Source organism: Pieris brassicae, chromosome 7, assembly GCF_905147105.1.
Source record: "Pieris brassicae chromosome 7, ilPieBrab1.1, whole genome shotgun sequence".
NCBI lineage: Eukaryota > Metazoa > Arthropoda > Insecta > Lepidoptera > Pieridae > Pieris > Pieris brassicae.
This window is the reverse complement of record NC_059671.1, coordinates 19,530,914-19,545,395: the sequence shown is the minus strand read 5'-3', so window position 1 is coordinate 19,545,395 and position 14,482 is coordinate 19,530,914.

Here is a 14,482-nt window from a genome sequence, read left to right as displayed (position 1 = left end):
TCATATAATTAATTCATTTTAATAAGGATTTATGTGCATAGAAACAATAGAAGGTTTTGACTATTCAGATATAAAAGAAATGTGAAAGTCACCGTTGTTGCATAATTAATTTACTACAGTGCGTTTGGTTTGAGAATTCAATTTTGAATGATACATTAATGGCCAACATAAAAACCAATTAGAATTTTTTTAATAACAGCAGTTAAATTGTTCGTTCTTATCGCACTGCAGTCATGAAGTATTTGAGAGAATGAGATCATAAACATTTTGTTAATCTTCGTCATAATATATCCCGAACTCCATTGCAATAGTCTATATTGACTATACGGTTGTATAATTATTTTTTTAATGAAAACAGATATAACTCGTTAATATACTACAACACTACTACTAAAACACTTACCTCCGAAACATAGTATAAAAAATAAGTTTGTGGATACCTCTACGACCTATGACAAAGCGTTGATAAGGCTGTTTGTATCAATCATTGGGTGTCAATACTGATAAGCCGTTCAATACACTACCGGACTTTTTGTCAAGCCGACCCTTCATATTGTAAAGCCTACAGAATATAGAACACTATTATACGGAGGTAAAGTCTACACATTTAAACACAAAAAGAGACACACACAAAAAGAGTATACACATTTATTTTTAAATAAACATATAAAAAATGAAGTATATCAACCATATCCCATAATAACTTAAATAAATGCATTGATTACAGAAACGCATTTCAATTAGTGAAAAAAGTACATGTAAAAAAGAATAGCGCACCTAAATATATTATTTACAATAGATTTGAAAAGAAAATATATTTTTTAAATTAATAAGTTTTTCTATATCTAAAGAAACTAAATTTTAAAACTGAATTGACAATATGAGTGCGTGTGTGGAGTCACCGTGACCATGCACGCTGAAAAGCATTAAAATTTAGAATGTAAATAATTATAAGTTTTTAATAATAATAGCTTCAATCCGTTCAAAAAGTGTTTTTCTTAATGTGTAACGGCTATGTTAACAAAAGACAATACAATATGAAATATTGTTTATATATTTCGATAAATTTATAAGTTGTCTTAGTTGTTTGCAACGTATCTAATTGGGGATCTCAAATTCATATAATTACTATACGTAGTAGCTAAAAACTAATTATAAAATAAGGTACAATCATTTTCTTTTCATTTTAAAATAATATTATATCTAAAAGTCGATTTTGGAGAAGTTACAATAATATTGAGGCGATTGGAATAATTTCAGTCAAGTTTCATTTACATTGTCTTCATCGGAAAGTTTTACCAATCTAACCGGTGCCGCCAGCAAAATTAATAATTGGAAATAATTTATTTCAATGAATACTGTTCAATATCGATGAAATAATAGTTGCGTTTTACTCTATGAATCTCGATAACTCGAATGTCAAGGGACACTAAACTAATTTTGACTTAAGAAGTACTTTGAGATACATATGAGTTAACTACTTAAATTTTGATTTTCAGAGGCGCGTTTATTAAGTGTTTTTTTCGATTTGTCGAGTCTTATTTGAATAACAATTCAACTTAAATTTTGTAGATTTCATATAAAAACTAAATATGTAAATTTATATAATTTTATCTTAAGCGATAACATACATACATTTCAAGTTTAAGTAAAGTCAAGTTTCTAAAGATACAGCGTTCCCCTTTTGATTATCTAGATTAGAATTCTTTGACCGAGGTAGCTGCCAGCTCATCGGTCTCCTGTTATGTTCTTTTTATCCTGTTATATATGATAACCTTTTTGCTATTACCTTAAAAAGTCTAATTGCGCTAGGACCCCATGGACCAAGGGTCTCGGCACCAAATGGGACAAAATCATATTCGGAGCCTAGACCCCTGTATTTGCATGCTTTAGCTTTTTCAGCTGCTTCACAAGCCGCACCAGCTCTGTTGTCGGTTCCATAAAGGTCACAGTCCGTGATGTCCTAGCTTGTCGAAATCACTGCCATAGGAACATTTATGGGGAGCGAAGACCGGAACCCCAAGTCGTAGACAGGTAGCGATTTGGAGCGTGTTAGGATCAAGAAGTGTTCCTGTATTTTACGAAGGGTAAGCGTGAATCCAGTAGTCAGCCTCATGCGTACCCACGGTCAAAAGCCTAGCACGCGCCGAACATGTAAATAAAAGATTGAAGTCAAATACAAATATATTGTTATTATAGTTTTGTAGTATCCTTAAAAAACCGTTATCTTTTTTGATTTAAACTATTTGCAGGTTTTTTTTTATAAACATAACGTTTACAGCTATGTTACTTAGAAAAGTCTAGTCTCGAGTTAAAAAGTCTAAATAATTTGAGATACCACGTAATTAGGGATTTAGCGGAAGGGAATATTTTTCGAGTTATTTATTTAACGAGGTTCGAGTTATAGAGATTCCACTTGTACTTCAGAACTGACATTAATATATTTTCAAAATAATGAAATATTCATTTGTTCTTACTGATTATTGAGATGAAAGTTATCAACTTAATCTACACTTTAAACATTTTTATTATGTAAAACATTAATTAACCATATTTTATCTATAATGAATTGATATCTACGAAGGACTGTCCATTCTTTCCGACTCATTTATTTACATTGAATAAATTTAATACAGCCATAACTGAACACAATTTAGACTTTAATAGTTTGAATTATAGGTAATTGATGCTACATGTATAATATCATTTATTTTCTAAAATAACATATATACGCTATGTTACTTATGACCATATATGTTACAATTTATGAAAACCATATTAGTAATAATAAATATTGCATATTTTTTCAATTACTGAATTCAAGTTTATATATGTTTAATCTGCATCTTCTACCGCATTTACCATGGACAGTGTACAGAGGAGTTGTTCGGATTAATACCTACAGCTAAGTTTCGTCATCCGACGTCGAGGCATTATACGAAATTCCACCCGTATCACCTCGACTTGCTGTGCACTACCGCTGTGTGGAACCAGCTGCCAACTGAAGTATTTCCGAACCAATTCGACTTAAGTTCCTTCAAGAAAAGAGCATTCCAATTCTTAAAAGGCCGGCAACGCACCCGAGAGCCCTCTGGCATTGAGAGTGTGCATGGGGTGGTATCACTTAACATCAGGTGATGCCCGTTTGCCCCCTGTTCCATTAAAAAAATCATTTCTTTCTAAGTAACTTTTGGTCGGGCAAGCTTCGTGTATATATGTAAGTATAAATGTTAATCCACGTATAACCATTAAGAAATCATTAGCTTAAAACGAGCTAGATTTACAGCAGCAGCTAATAATCCGAAAACAATAGGTGAGAGCGGTGGGTGTGGCCACAGGACGTGTGTATTTATGTGTCTGAGAGAAACCACGAGGCACGGACACTGGCAGGAAGCTACAATTTATGTCACATACAGAGATTCCGCCCAGTACGAGAGTTAGCACGCTTGTGAGAAATGGCTATATTTGATGTTACATATACTCATATAAATATAGTTATAGACACCACCATATAAAAATTATGGTTAACATAATCATTACCTTAATGGCCTTAATAACTTAAAACGTATTTTTTTTAATTAGCTTTTAATTTAGTTAAGTAATCTTGTATGAACTGTGATATTCTGTAGCTAAGACAAAAGTGCAACAATACTACGTGCGTTGTATTGATAATTTAATAGCAAACTACGATATCGTTATAAATGTTGTTTAGCCGGTACTCAATGGCAAAACTTTTGACGTATGTGGTGCCTTGTTCGCCACCAATTGGCAACGCGGTGGTTGTTCAAATGTTAAACTTAATGATTTAAAAAACTACTTCTAACGGTTCCCCATTACAAATCCAAACAATTAACTCTTTTCAAATGCATTGCACCATTTTTGATCAGCGAGAGATGTCTCACTTAAACTATAAAAAGACTAGAGCAGGTTTAAAACTCAGTGGAATATTTCAAATATCAAGTTTACGGCAAAAGATGGCGTTGATGTGGATAATGATGTAAGCATTTAGCAAAGGTACTGGTGACAATAGAGCTGATGTTTTTCTCGCTTAACGAATTAATATCGCAATACAGTGATGAAATGCTGCCAACATTAAAGTTACACTGCCACAGGGATCAATTTATGTTTGTCTTAATTATCTATTTATCAATATTAACTTTTATTACGAGGTAGGTTAAGAATATAGTAAATGCTATAAATAAATAATAATCCATATACGAATATAATATACTTTGCTCTATAATCCAACATTTCTACATTTTGATTGACGTTGTCGGAAGCATCATGTTCCAGATTATACCATGACCAACCCGTTTCGTCACAACCAATATCAGTTCTAAAGGTTTATCTTTTCATGTCAATTACAAAGCTTTATAAAAGCACTTATAACCATTCAACTGATGGTTATAAATTATAATTCACTACTACAAATGCAGTGAATTTCATCTAATAAATATTTTGTACAGATTAACGAATTTATCATTTTATAAAAATGCGTCATTCCTTTAAATATATTTTAATGCTCTTAAAACATTAAATCATTTTCCAATGCTTTCTCTATAAACTAATTTATTAGTATATTCAGTATGCCGTATAATAGACAAAAATATCAGAAAACAAATGATCTTAAGAAAGAAATAACGTGTGAAAAGTGTATTATTTAAATTAAAAAATAAGTTTTGACACCCGTTATGCAAACACATCCCATGTGTAATACGTTTCTAATTTTTAAAGTATAAATCGATTTTAACAACAAAACAACATATTTACCGCCGTTTTTAACTTTATTTGCACTATTTCTTATTATTTTACTCTGGGCTAGATGAAAGAGGTTTGGTTCTTGAGTTTGTAATATAAATTACAAAATTTATTCTTATAAAAACTTCCTATGATTTTTATTAAAACTATTTAGTTTTTTTGCCCTTCAGAGCTTTCCAACGGTCTATTATTTGCTCCAGTCGTACATTTTCCAGAAATTTCTAATACCGCGTCAGGTCGTCGTTTTTGTACTTTATTAATACATACTACTATAGATCTGCACTTCTACTAAAGCTAGACGCTAGATAAAAAAAATAACAAAAGTCATTTGGTAAATCTTCAATACATTCTTATCTTTGAGTCTATATTTATTCCAAGAAAACATTCGAGATGGAAATCGTAGCCTGAATGCGGTTAAGCTAACAATAAGCATTGTGTGTCGGTGAAATTTCATTTTTCATTTGGCGATGTTTTTCTGCGAAAGTGCAAATGACGCTCGCAGAGATTTGCGACGGAATCAGGCCGTGAAGACATCTCAATAGAACCTTTGTAGACGAGTGCTTTTTAATATATTCTTTTGAAGAAAACCTACGGTTTATTTTATAATCAATACGTTGTTAGCTAGGACGTCGTTGTTGTTGCATTAAAAAGGTTTATGTTATTTTTTAGATTTTCAATTGACTAACTTATTGAAGTCCGTCTGACATTTTTGACATTCTAAAGTACAGAGCCTTAGTGCTTAGTCTTAGACAAAAACGTATTAGATTTTTGGGAGTCATAAGTCCCTCTTGATTCTGACCTGTAAGCTCTCACTCTAAAAAGCTGTGAATTAAACTAAAACATAAAAAAATTAGGCTAGGACGTTTTTCTGAAATGCATACTTTAATCTGTTACATAGTTACCTTCAGTAACAAAAGCATCGTAATAAAAAATTAGGTCACTTACGCTGGTGAAGCGACCAAAAGTGAGCTTAGGCCTTCCTAACTTTAAAGGTCCTTTACCGACCGCTTCCCAATCGGCGCGTATGCCGTATAAAACAAAGAAAAAATGTTGAAATAGTCTACCTCGTCAAGGCATCCTGAGTATTTTTGGATATATAACACGCAAAGACCCAGAACGTATAGAAAAACTCATCAAGACTGGCTGAATGGACAGCACTAGACCTCGAGGCCGATCCCTTACTCGCTACACCGATCAAGACCCTTACAGGTCTTACCATCATCCAAGCAGGGCTTGCAGAAGACAGAGGAGAGTGTACGATGTTATACGGCGCCTGTAACACGACCTTTAGAAATGAAAGCTGTGACCCATTCGTCATCTCCAACAAAATCCTTCTTTAATTAATATGTACAGTATAAAAATGGTTCTACCAACCCGTTTACAAAGCCACCAGTGAATGAGACAGGAGGCATTAACGTCGTTTGCTTTCAGATTAAGCTATTCCCGTGGCGTCTTCATTGTCTAATTGTCGCATTGTTTGAACATTCTGTAGTTTGGACTTTTTATGTCGTTAAGAAAGATTTAAGTTTCGCCTCCTACAAAACCTTAAATCCAAGATAACTTTTGTGATACTTAGCCAAAACACTACACTGTTTACCAACTAATCGGACAACCGACGTTTTGTCATTTGAATTATTAAAATAGAGGTACAAGTGTGAAAATAAGCGTTATTTAATGCCAAATCATAAAAAAATACAAAGAAACTTCTGGAGTAAGCCACACTTATAACCTCACCCTACGTTTTTAAAACAGTTTACGACGTATTCTCAAACAAATATACAAAAAGATATAAAAATTAGTATAGTTATACACGAGATTTTCTTATTGAAGAATCGGTTTAATTAAAAACATAATCTGACCTAAAAACGAACTATAGAACTATAGAAGAACTATAAAATAGATTCGTATGCATTTGAGGTGTATTAATTAATATATATTCATTATTTTTGTGTGTTTTTAACCATGAACAACTATCACATACGTGATCCAAAAGCTACGGGATAGTGATCGCTCAGTAAACCTGTATGTTAAAACATTATGAAAACAGGAATACAGGATGACGAAATTTGCTACTCATAGTATAATATTAAGACTTTTTGGGTACTATTATAATCCTTTCAGCTCAGTGGCAAGCGATGACGCAACGATTCTCTGTTCAATGGAGTGTGAGGGTGCGGCCTTAGTGACGGAGGATTTTATGTTTGTTTTTATGATATCTACATAATAATAATTTAAATATTGCATTTAAAAGGTTTAGATACTGCAAGGGTACGTAAGATGTCTGTCATAATTAATAAATTATTTATTATTAAGCCAAATTTTGTATCAACAGCAATTAAGCCATTCACTAAGGCGTTAACTATAAGAAAATATTCTACTCATAATAATAAGTATTGCTTTAAGTAAATTATTAAACATCACACAAAACGTTAAAAAAATTGTTTTAAATTATCGTCGAATCTTTGTTTATGCGTCTTAACAGGCAATTTCCTATATTTTTTTGCGGTATTTGGGTTGGAAGAAAAATTAACGAATTTACGAAAAATAAACTTTACTTTGTAACTAACGTCTATTCCTAATGAAATAATTTTTAAACCTTCAGCGAAAGAGACACCTGTGTTATATGTATTTTGTAAATAAATGAATGTGTACATTTTTCACCAGTATCACCTCGACAACCGCCATTCCATTTAGGGTCGTTCAAAAAAAGTGCGTACCAATTCTTAAAAGACCGGCAACGCACTTGCGAGCCCTCTGGCATTTAGTGTTCATGGGCGGTGTCATTTTAAATCAGGCAAGCCTCCTGTCCGTTTGCCCCCTGTTGTATAAAAAAAACTCATATCTCGTACATCATACAATCCTTTGATAATCGTCTTTTAATTGGTACAAAAATTTAAAAATCGAATCCTTCAAGGCTTAAATCGCTCTCGCTCCTAACGAGCAAAAAGCTTCGCAGCTTCCCGAGATAGCCTGATCTTTGTAATTATTACCGGTACTATGTCATCGTGGCGTCATTACCGCTAAGCAAATGCTGTAAAGGGCTGTGAGAGCGGTGTAATCGCGCTTAATTATCCGCACCATTGTGGCGTAGTCATTAGCCGATGTTTTAGGGAACTTAATTATTTTTACTGAGCTACATAATTGTAAAGTATACCAAAAAATGTTTTAGCTCGCATAATACTTTGTAACCCTTGAAGATCGTTCTAGGGATAGTTCTAGTTAATTGTTGCAACTTTGACGTATCACAAAAATGACAACCGTTATGAGAGAGGAGAGCATCCAGTCAAGGCCTACCGGACGCAGTTTGAAAGCATATTTGCAAACCGAATATGTATTGAACCTTTTTACTTTACCTTTAATGTGATTGGACTGAATTAATCTGTACTATTAAATTTAAAAAAAAATTTAATCGGCAAAGTTTTTGCGAGAAAAATTGCTTTGATATTGAACTTAACAAACGCTTAATAGATCTTAGATGGATAAATGGATATTAACTATGAATTCCATGCATAAATTTACAAAATTTAAAAGCGTATGGCAACTCAATCCCAGGAGGCGATCTAAAGACTACTAGTAAAAATAATCTTAATTTTGGGAAATTGTGAAAGTATTTTGACAAAATTAAAAATACTAATAATTTAACCGAACACGAACAATGTTTGGCAATCAATACTTTAAGGCTCTATCCCAGCACAAATTTCTGAGTCAGTGTCTCGGAGAGGACTGCAGTACGCAATGGCGATCTGGAGCGCTGAGCGCGTCGGCCCGTAATAAGAATTAGTTATGGTAAACTTTAAATAATGTAATTATATGAATTTTTTTCTGAAATAGATAACTTGGCTTGCGATAAAGTATATCATCGAAATTTCAAAATCATGTTCTTTAAACATTTTCGTCATAAAATGTCCAAAATTGGCTATATTTGTATTTTTTTTTGATCGAGGAAAATTATCTAAATCGTGTATCGATCATTAAAAATGGATACAAAAACTACTCAACTCCACCATATTTTTTTCCACTCAAGGTGAGTGGAAACACTTAAAGATACGGTATAAAAAAATGGAAACAAACAATGTACTTTTTTGGAGTTGTGCGACTGTATAGGCCCTTAAGATATTTATGGTCCCAGTTAGTGTAACTATAACATTGAGAATGGACATTAAATAAAGCTAAAAATTACCCAACTTTAATACACTACTACGTGACAATAACATATCAATAAACAATATCAAATAAACCGCAAACCAGCAATCACGCGAAATGTCCAAAAACCATTTAATCAGCGAGTCCAGACGACTTATCGGGCCGGCATCAAATCCCAATTACACGACCCATACCAACGATACGATCGCGTATTTCCCGTCAGATTTACTTACTCAGTTAATTGACAGCTGTTGTATACACAGAAACTATATATTTTTTTTATTACAATAATGATTAATATTAATTAAATCTTTACAAATGCAAAGTTTCCTATCTTCGAAACCATTACACTGGTAAGGGCGTCCTCCAGCTTTTCTTCTACTTTCGCTTCCTTATAACGCTTCTATATAATTTTTATTTATTTTATTTAAGCCTTAAATTATTTCCCGATACACTAATATCCGATTATCCTATGTGTTTTTGTAACTAAGTAATTATTTGTAACAGTTAGGAATCAGGAACCCTCTCCGGCAAAGGCCTCCTCCAAGGCTTGCCATCTTTCTCTATCTCGAGCTATTTGCATCAATTGAGGACCCGAGTTTTTTTTTAATGTCATCATCCCATCGAGCGTAAGGTCTGCCTCTGTAGTTACTTCTTTCATCCACCTGTGATCTGTTAGGCGTGCTACATGACCCGCCCACTTCCACTTCAGTTTTTTGGCGTGGCTTAGAGCATCAATTGCTTTGGTCTCTGATCTTATTTTTGTGTGTCTGATCTTGTCTACCTTTTTAATGTTTAGCATGCTCCTTTCCATGCCTCGTTGACATGTATTTATGTTGTTTTTTGTTTTATTTGTAAATATCCATGTTTGACATGCTTCTATAAATACTCTCCATCTTTTTTCAGGGCACCCGCTTCTTCTTCCTCTTATTACTTTTAATATACTTGTCTGTAACATGTTACTAAATGACAATGACTATACTCGTAGACAACTCTCGTAGGCCCGAGAAGACATTAACGAGCAACTTTGGAAGCGCTGCCGGGAAACCCTGAAGCCAGTATATCAAATGACGCATGTGCATATATATGGGCCATACACTCGGAAGAGATTTCAATTAGCTGGTACTTGATTGGAACCCGCAAGGAGAGCGGAAGCGTGGGCTTCCCGAGAAAACCTGGCGTCGTGTAGTTAGAGATTGGATGGATGGAGATGGACACCCTCTACCCCACATAGAGATTTCAGGACATTCATTCATACGCAAAAAAATAACAACGTTTACAGAACATCAGGCGTCATATGTATTTGCTAGCTTTCTCTTTTTACGCTAGTTGTGTATCTAATAAACCAAATAAATGTTTCATTCAGAATTCAAGACTCGAGTTATACTTTATATTGTATATGTATTTTGTTTGCTTAAAGTAAAATTTTATATATAAATTGAAAAACCATGTCTCCTTGTCTTGTAATGAATTCGGTAACTAAATCCCTGATAATAGTGTGTCTTGTTCGATAAATCCCATGAGATGGGGATAGACACGTTCAATGACCTTATAATACTTTGTTACAGATTAGTCTTACGAGACACGTGGCGTTGGTAATTATTTTCTTTGCACAGCTTATTTACATTATGTTTTGAAAATGCTTTTGAACACACTACGTCTGTTTCATTAATATTTTTTAGGTGACCAGACTTCTTACAGCGATGGGTGAGGAACAAATCTCCATGTTCGTCAGGATGAATTTTCGTAATAATGGTAAAAATGCTTAAGCAGCATGTAAGTGTTGTTTGAGCTCAAGTACTTCTGTAAATATTTAGTTTACATAAGAATTTAATAAAATAATTATTAGTTACATTAGAAAACTAATAAAGTTTACACCATATGTAACCATCGCAGTCTTGTTTAGGAGCGCGAAAATGAATATAACAGTAGTTTTTCATCTTACTTTTTATGTTCACTTTTTATCGTTCCACAACTGAGCGTTTTCTAAGGCAGTTTTGCCGCGCACCACCACTATGTGGAACCAGCTGCCCACTGAAGTATTTCCGAACCAATTCGACTTAGGGTCCTTCAAGAAAAGAGCGTACCAATTCTTGAAAGGCCGGCAACACACTTGCGAGCCTTCTGGCAATGTGAGTGTCCATGGGCGGCGGTAACGCTTCACATCAGGTGAGCTTATTGCCCGTTTGCCTGCATTAAAAAAAAATTAGCTTAACGTTAGGCTATCTAATAACTGACTGGGAAGACCATTTATAAGCGGTAGCAAATAACTCAACGTTCTCTCTCCCTATACGTTGTTTTCACTCGACGTACAAAACCGGACTTGTGTTGTGTGTTTTTATGTCTTCTTGGAAATGTGCTCGATTAGAAGAGGTTCATTAATTGTTGTGGTATGAGAATCTTGCAGTGTTAAAAAATTTATTTGTCTTCATTTGTATACGAATCCAGAACATTTCTCAAGACAACGTGTTTGAGGATTCGCATTTCGGTAAATTAAAAAATTTAGCTGTCCTAAATTTCTCAAATCACTTTAAGCTTTTTCTGACTTCGCTGTAGCTAAAAACTAGTTTGATGCACTATTTAATTATATAAGGAGCTTAGAAAATATCTCGAAATAAAAATAGTAACGAGTATATTATGCGGAGGGGCGATCTGATTGAGGGAATTATTTTATTGGCTTGGCTGATTGCAACTGTACTTATTTAAGTTCTATAAAGGAGATTTATAAATTCAACTAGTTTGAAATTCTACACGACATAACACACTATTTTCATAAAATGTACCGATATTTAAAAAAATTAAGTCCCGCGAGTAAATTCTAAACCAAGCATTTCTCATTTATTAAAAATATTGCATATTGATATATTTTAAATAAATTTATTTATTTTATGGCTCACCTAGTATTAAGTGAACACTCAATGCAGGAGGGCTCGCGAGTGCGTCAATAAAAAAGTTACATTTCTCTCTTAGTTTTTAAATACTTCCTTTCAGATTATTAGATACACACATTTATAATCTAATCAATACATGGATTTTATAAATTTATAACTAAAGTATGAAATAAGTTTGTTTATCAGCCAAGGATTTTTTAGATTAATTATTATAAATTGTTAAAAATAAAATCAAAATGTAAAACTTTCTTCTATAATATTAGAGAAGAGATTTATTTGTAGAACTTTAGTGTCTTAGAACTTCTCCTACACAACATTTGATGTAATGGTCTTTTGTGGCAGCAAAATAATTTCACGTTTTGGAGTTCCGACTTCAGGATAGGCAATATACATACAATTGCAACATACAATTGCCCATACATATTGATACGTTCTACAATACTGTATAATACAGTATTGTAGAACGTACAGTACAGTATTCTACAATACTGTATTATACAGTATTGTAGAACAATATAATGTTATACAGACTGTATCATCAATAGTTTCCACAGCGTTTCCATGTCAGTTTACGTATTAAGGCTAATTCATTTTTAATTTTCACTTGAGTTATATGATTGGATTTTATAAGGCATTCCAATTTTTTATATAACTTAATATAACCTATGTCAAAAGTGAAAATACAGCTTTCTGATGGTGTAAGAATTTTTGAAATCGGCCCAATATTTTTTATGTAAAAACATTACAAACACAAATGTTTCCTCTTTATAATATTAGTACAGCAATATTTTATTATAATTTAATTTTTATATCGGTTGAGATTATTATTACACGTTCTTCCACTACGTGTATGCCATGCCGGCATTTTGCTGCAATTAATTCACACTAAATTATCTCAATTTCACTACTTCACGCAACGCGGGGCCTTTGAGCAAAAAAACCCTCAAATGATTTGCAATTATGCAGTCTCAATGGACTTATTACAACAGGGGGTAGATTGACCCAGCGGGAGCCACTAACAATTGAATTTTAACGACCTATATAATAATAGGGAGGTACTGATAACTCGCTCGACATACAGAACTTTGTGTTTCTAGGTCTCAGATGTGTGCATTTTATTTATTAGCAAATCTTCTGTGACACAATATTATTAATATGCTATTATGCTGTAAGATTACTTTACACTGGGAGTTCATAGCTATCCATGAACTTTATCGTTGATATTCCATCATAAAACTTGGCGAATCCTTTAGAGAAGTGAGGCCATGGAATTCACTTTCTGATCCTTACCACTAAGCTATCTTTATCATCATTTATACTCTACTGTACGAGCAGTATCTGTCCACATAGTATCCCTAACTCTCGTACTAACTGAAATTATCGTGGTCTCTGTGTCTTTTCTCGTTGTCTTCATGTTTTAAGTGCTTTCTTTTATTCAAATCTTCATGTCTAAGTAATTGTAAATGTTATATATATTTGCGCTTCTCGCTTATCTTATATATTTTATATTTCTCAGAGTGGTTGCCTAGAAGAGATCGCTCGAAAGCCATAAGGCCGTTTGGGGCAAACTTCTTAATATTTAATTATTTTAATTGTACTGTACTCGCACGAGTGTAAATAAATAAACAATTTCACACTTACAAAATAATTAGTAGCATAGATTAGGAATTTCATGTTTAGTTGTGTGCTTTTGTTCTCTATTCGACGACTAAGAATACTTATTTTTGCTCGACTTAAAGGAAATGCTACCTCACCGTTACAAGCTATCTTATAACATAATTCAACATACTTAAATAATTGCTAAAAAGTGCGCGTATTGCTTGCCGTTCGTAGTACCAGTGTGTCAGTAATGAGATTCAAGCACAGATGGGTGGTCAGAGCGTGATGAAAATCCTATTCTGCGGTAGATCGCTGAGCCACGCGAAACCTCATGAAGATAATAAATTATTTATATCAACCCTCCATTTGGATTGTGGCTTGTTAATGTACGCAGATATTTCAGGACATTTAATTTTATATGAAATCATCACTCCCGGTTTTGGACCAAAAAATATAAATAAAATAACGGTATGGTGAACTTTTTTGTTTCAAATAAGCAAAAAATCTATTTATAAAACTATAAGAATATCAGCTTAGCGTAATACATAATCAGGATTACATTAAGTTTAAAGTAAAAAAAAAATTGTTGTGTTCTTGATCAATCACTTGTGCTTGACACACGTCGTTGAGTTTTTGGGTCTAAGAGAAGCTGGTTCCCTCTCAATGCTAAATGCGCACATAGAAAGAACTTCCATGGTGCACAAGCGGGGAATCTACGAAATCATCCCTGAGGTCGCTGAAGCCACTGGCCCAACTAGCCACTGCTCAATTAGTTTTAACATATAATATAATTACACATATCTATAATATACTACACGCCCTCCGACAGAGTGAAGGCCTCTTTTTTATTCTTCTATTTGTCTTCTTCTATTCTTCGTAATGCACAATTATAATCACGAAAAATAAAATAAAAATTTGATATTACAAAGAGAAAATTCCATGTCTTAAATGAAAAATCACCTACCTCTAGATTCCTTATAAAATTTGCCTCTTGTCCAATTTGGGACATTAAACACTTGCTATTAAAAATATTAATAGCAAGAACTTTCATTCGAGTTAAATTTAAAAAACATCCCATCATATCTCGCTCA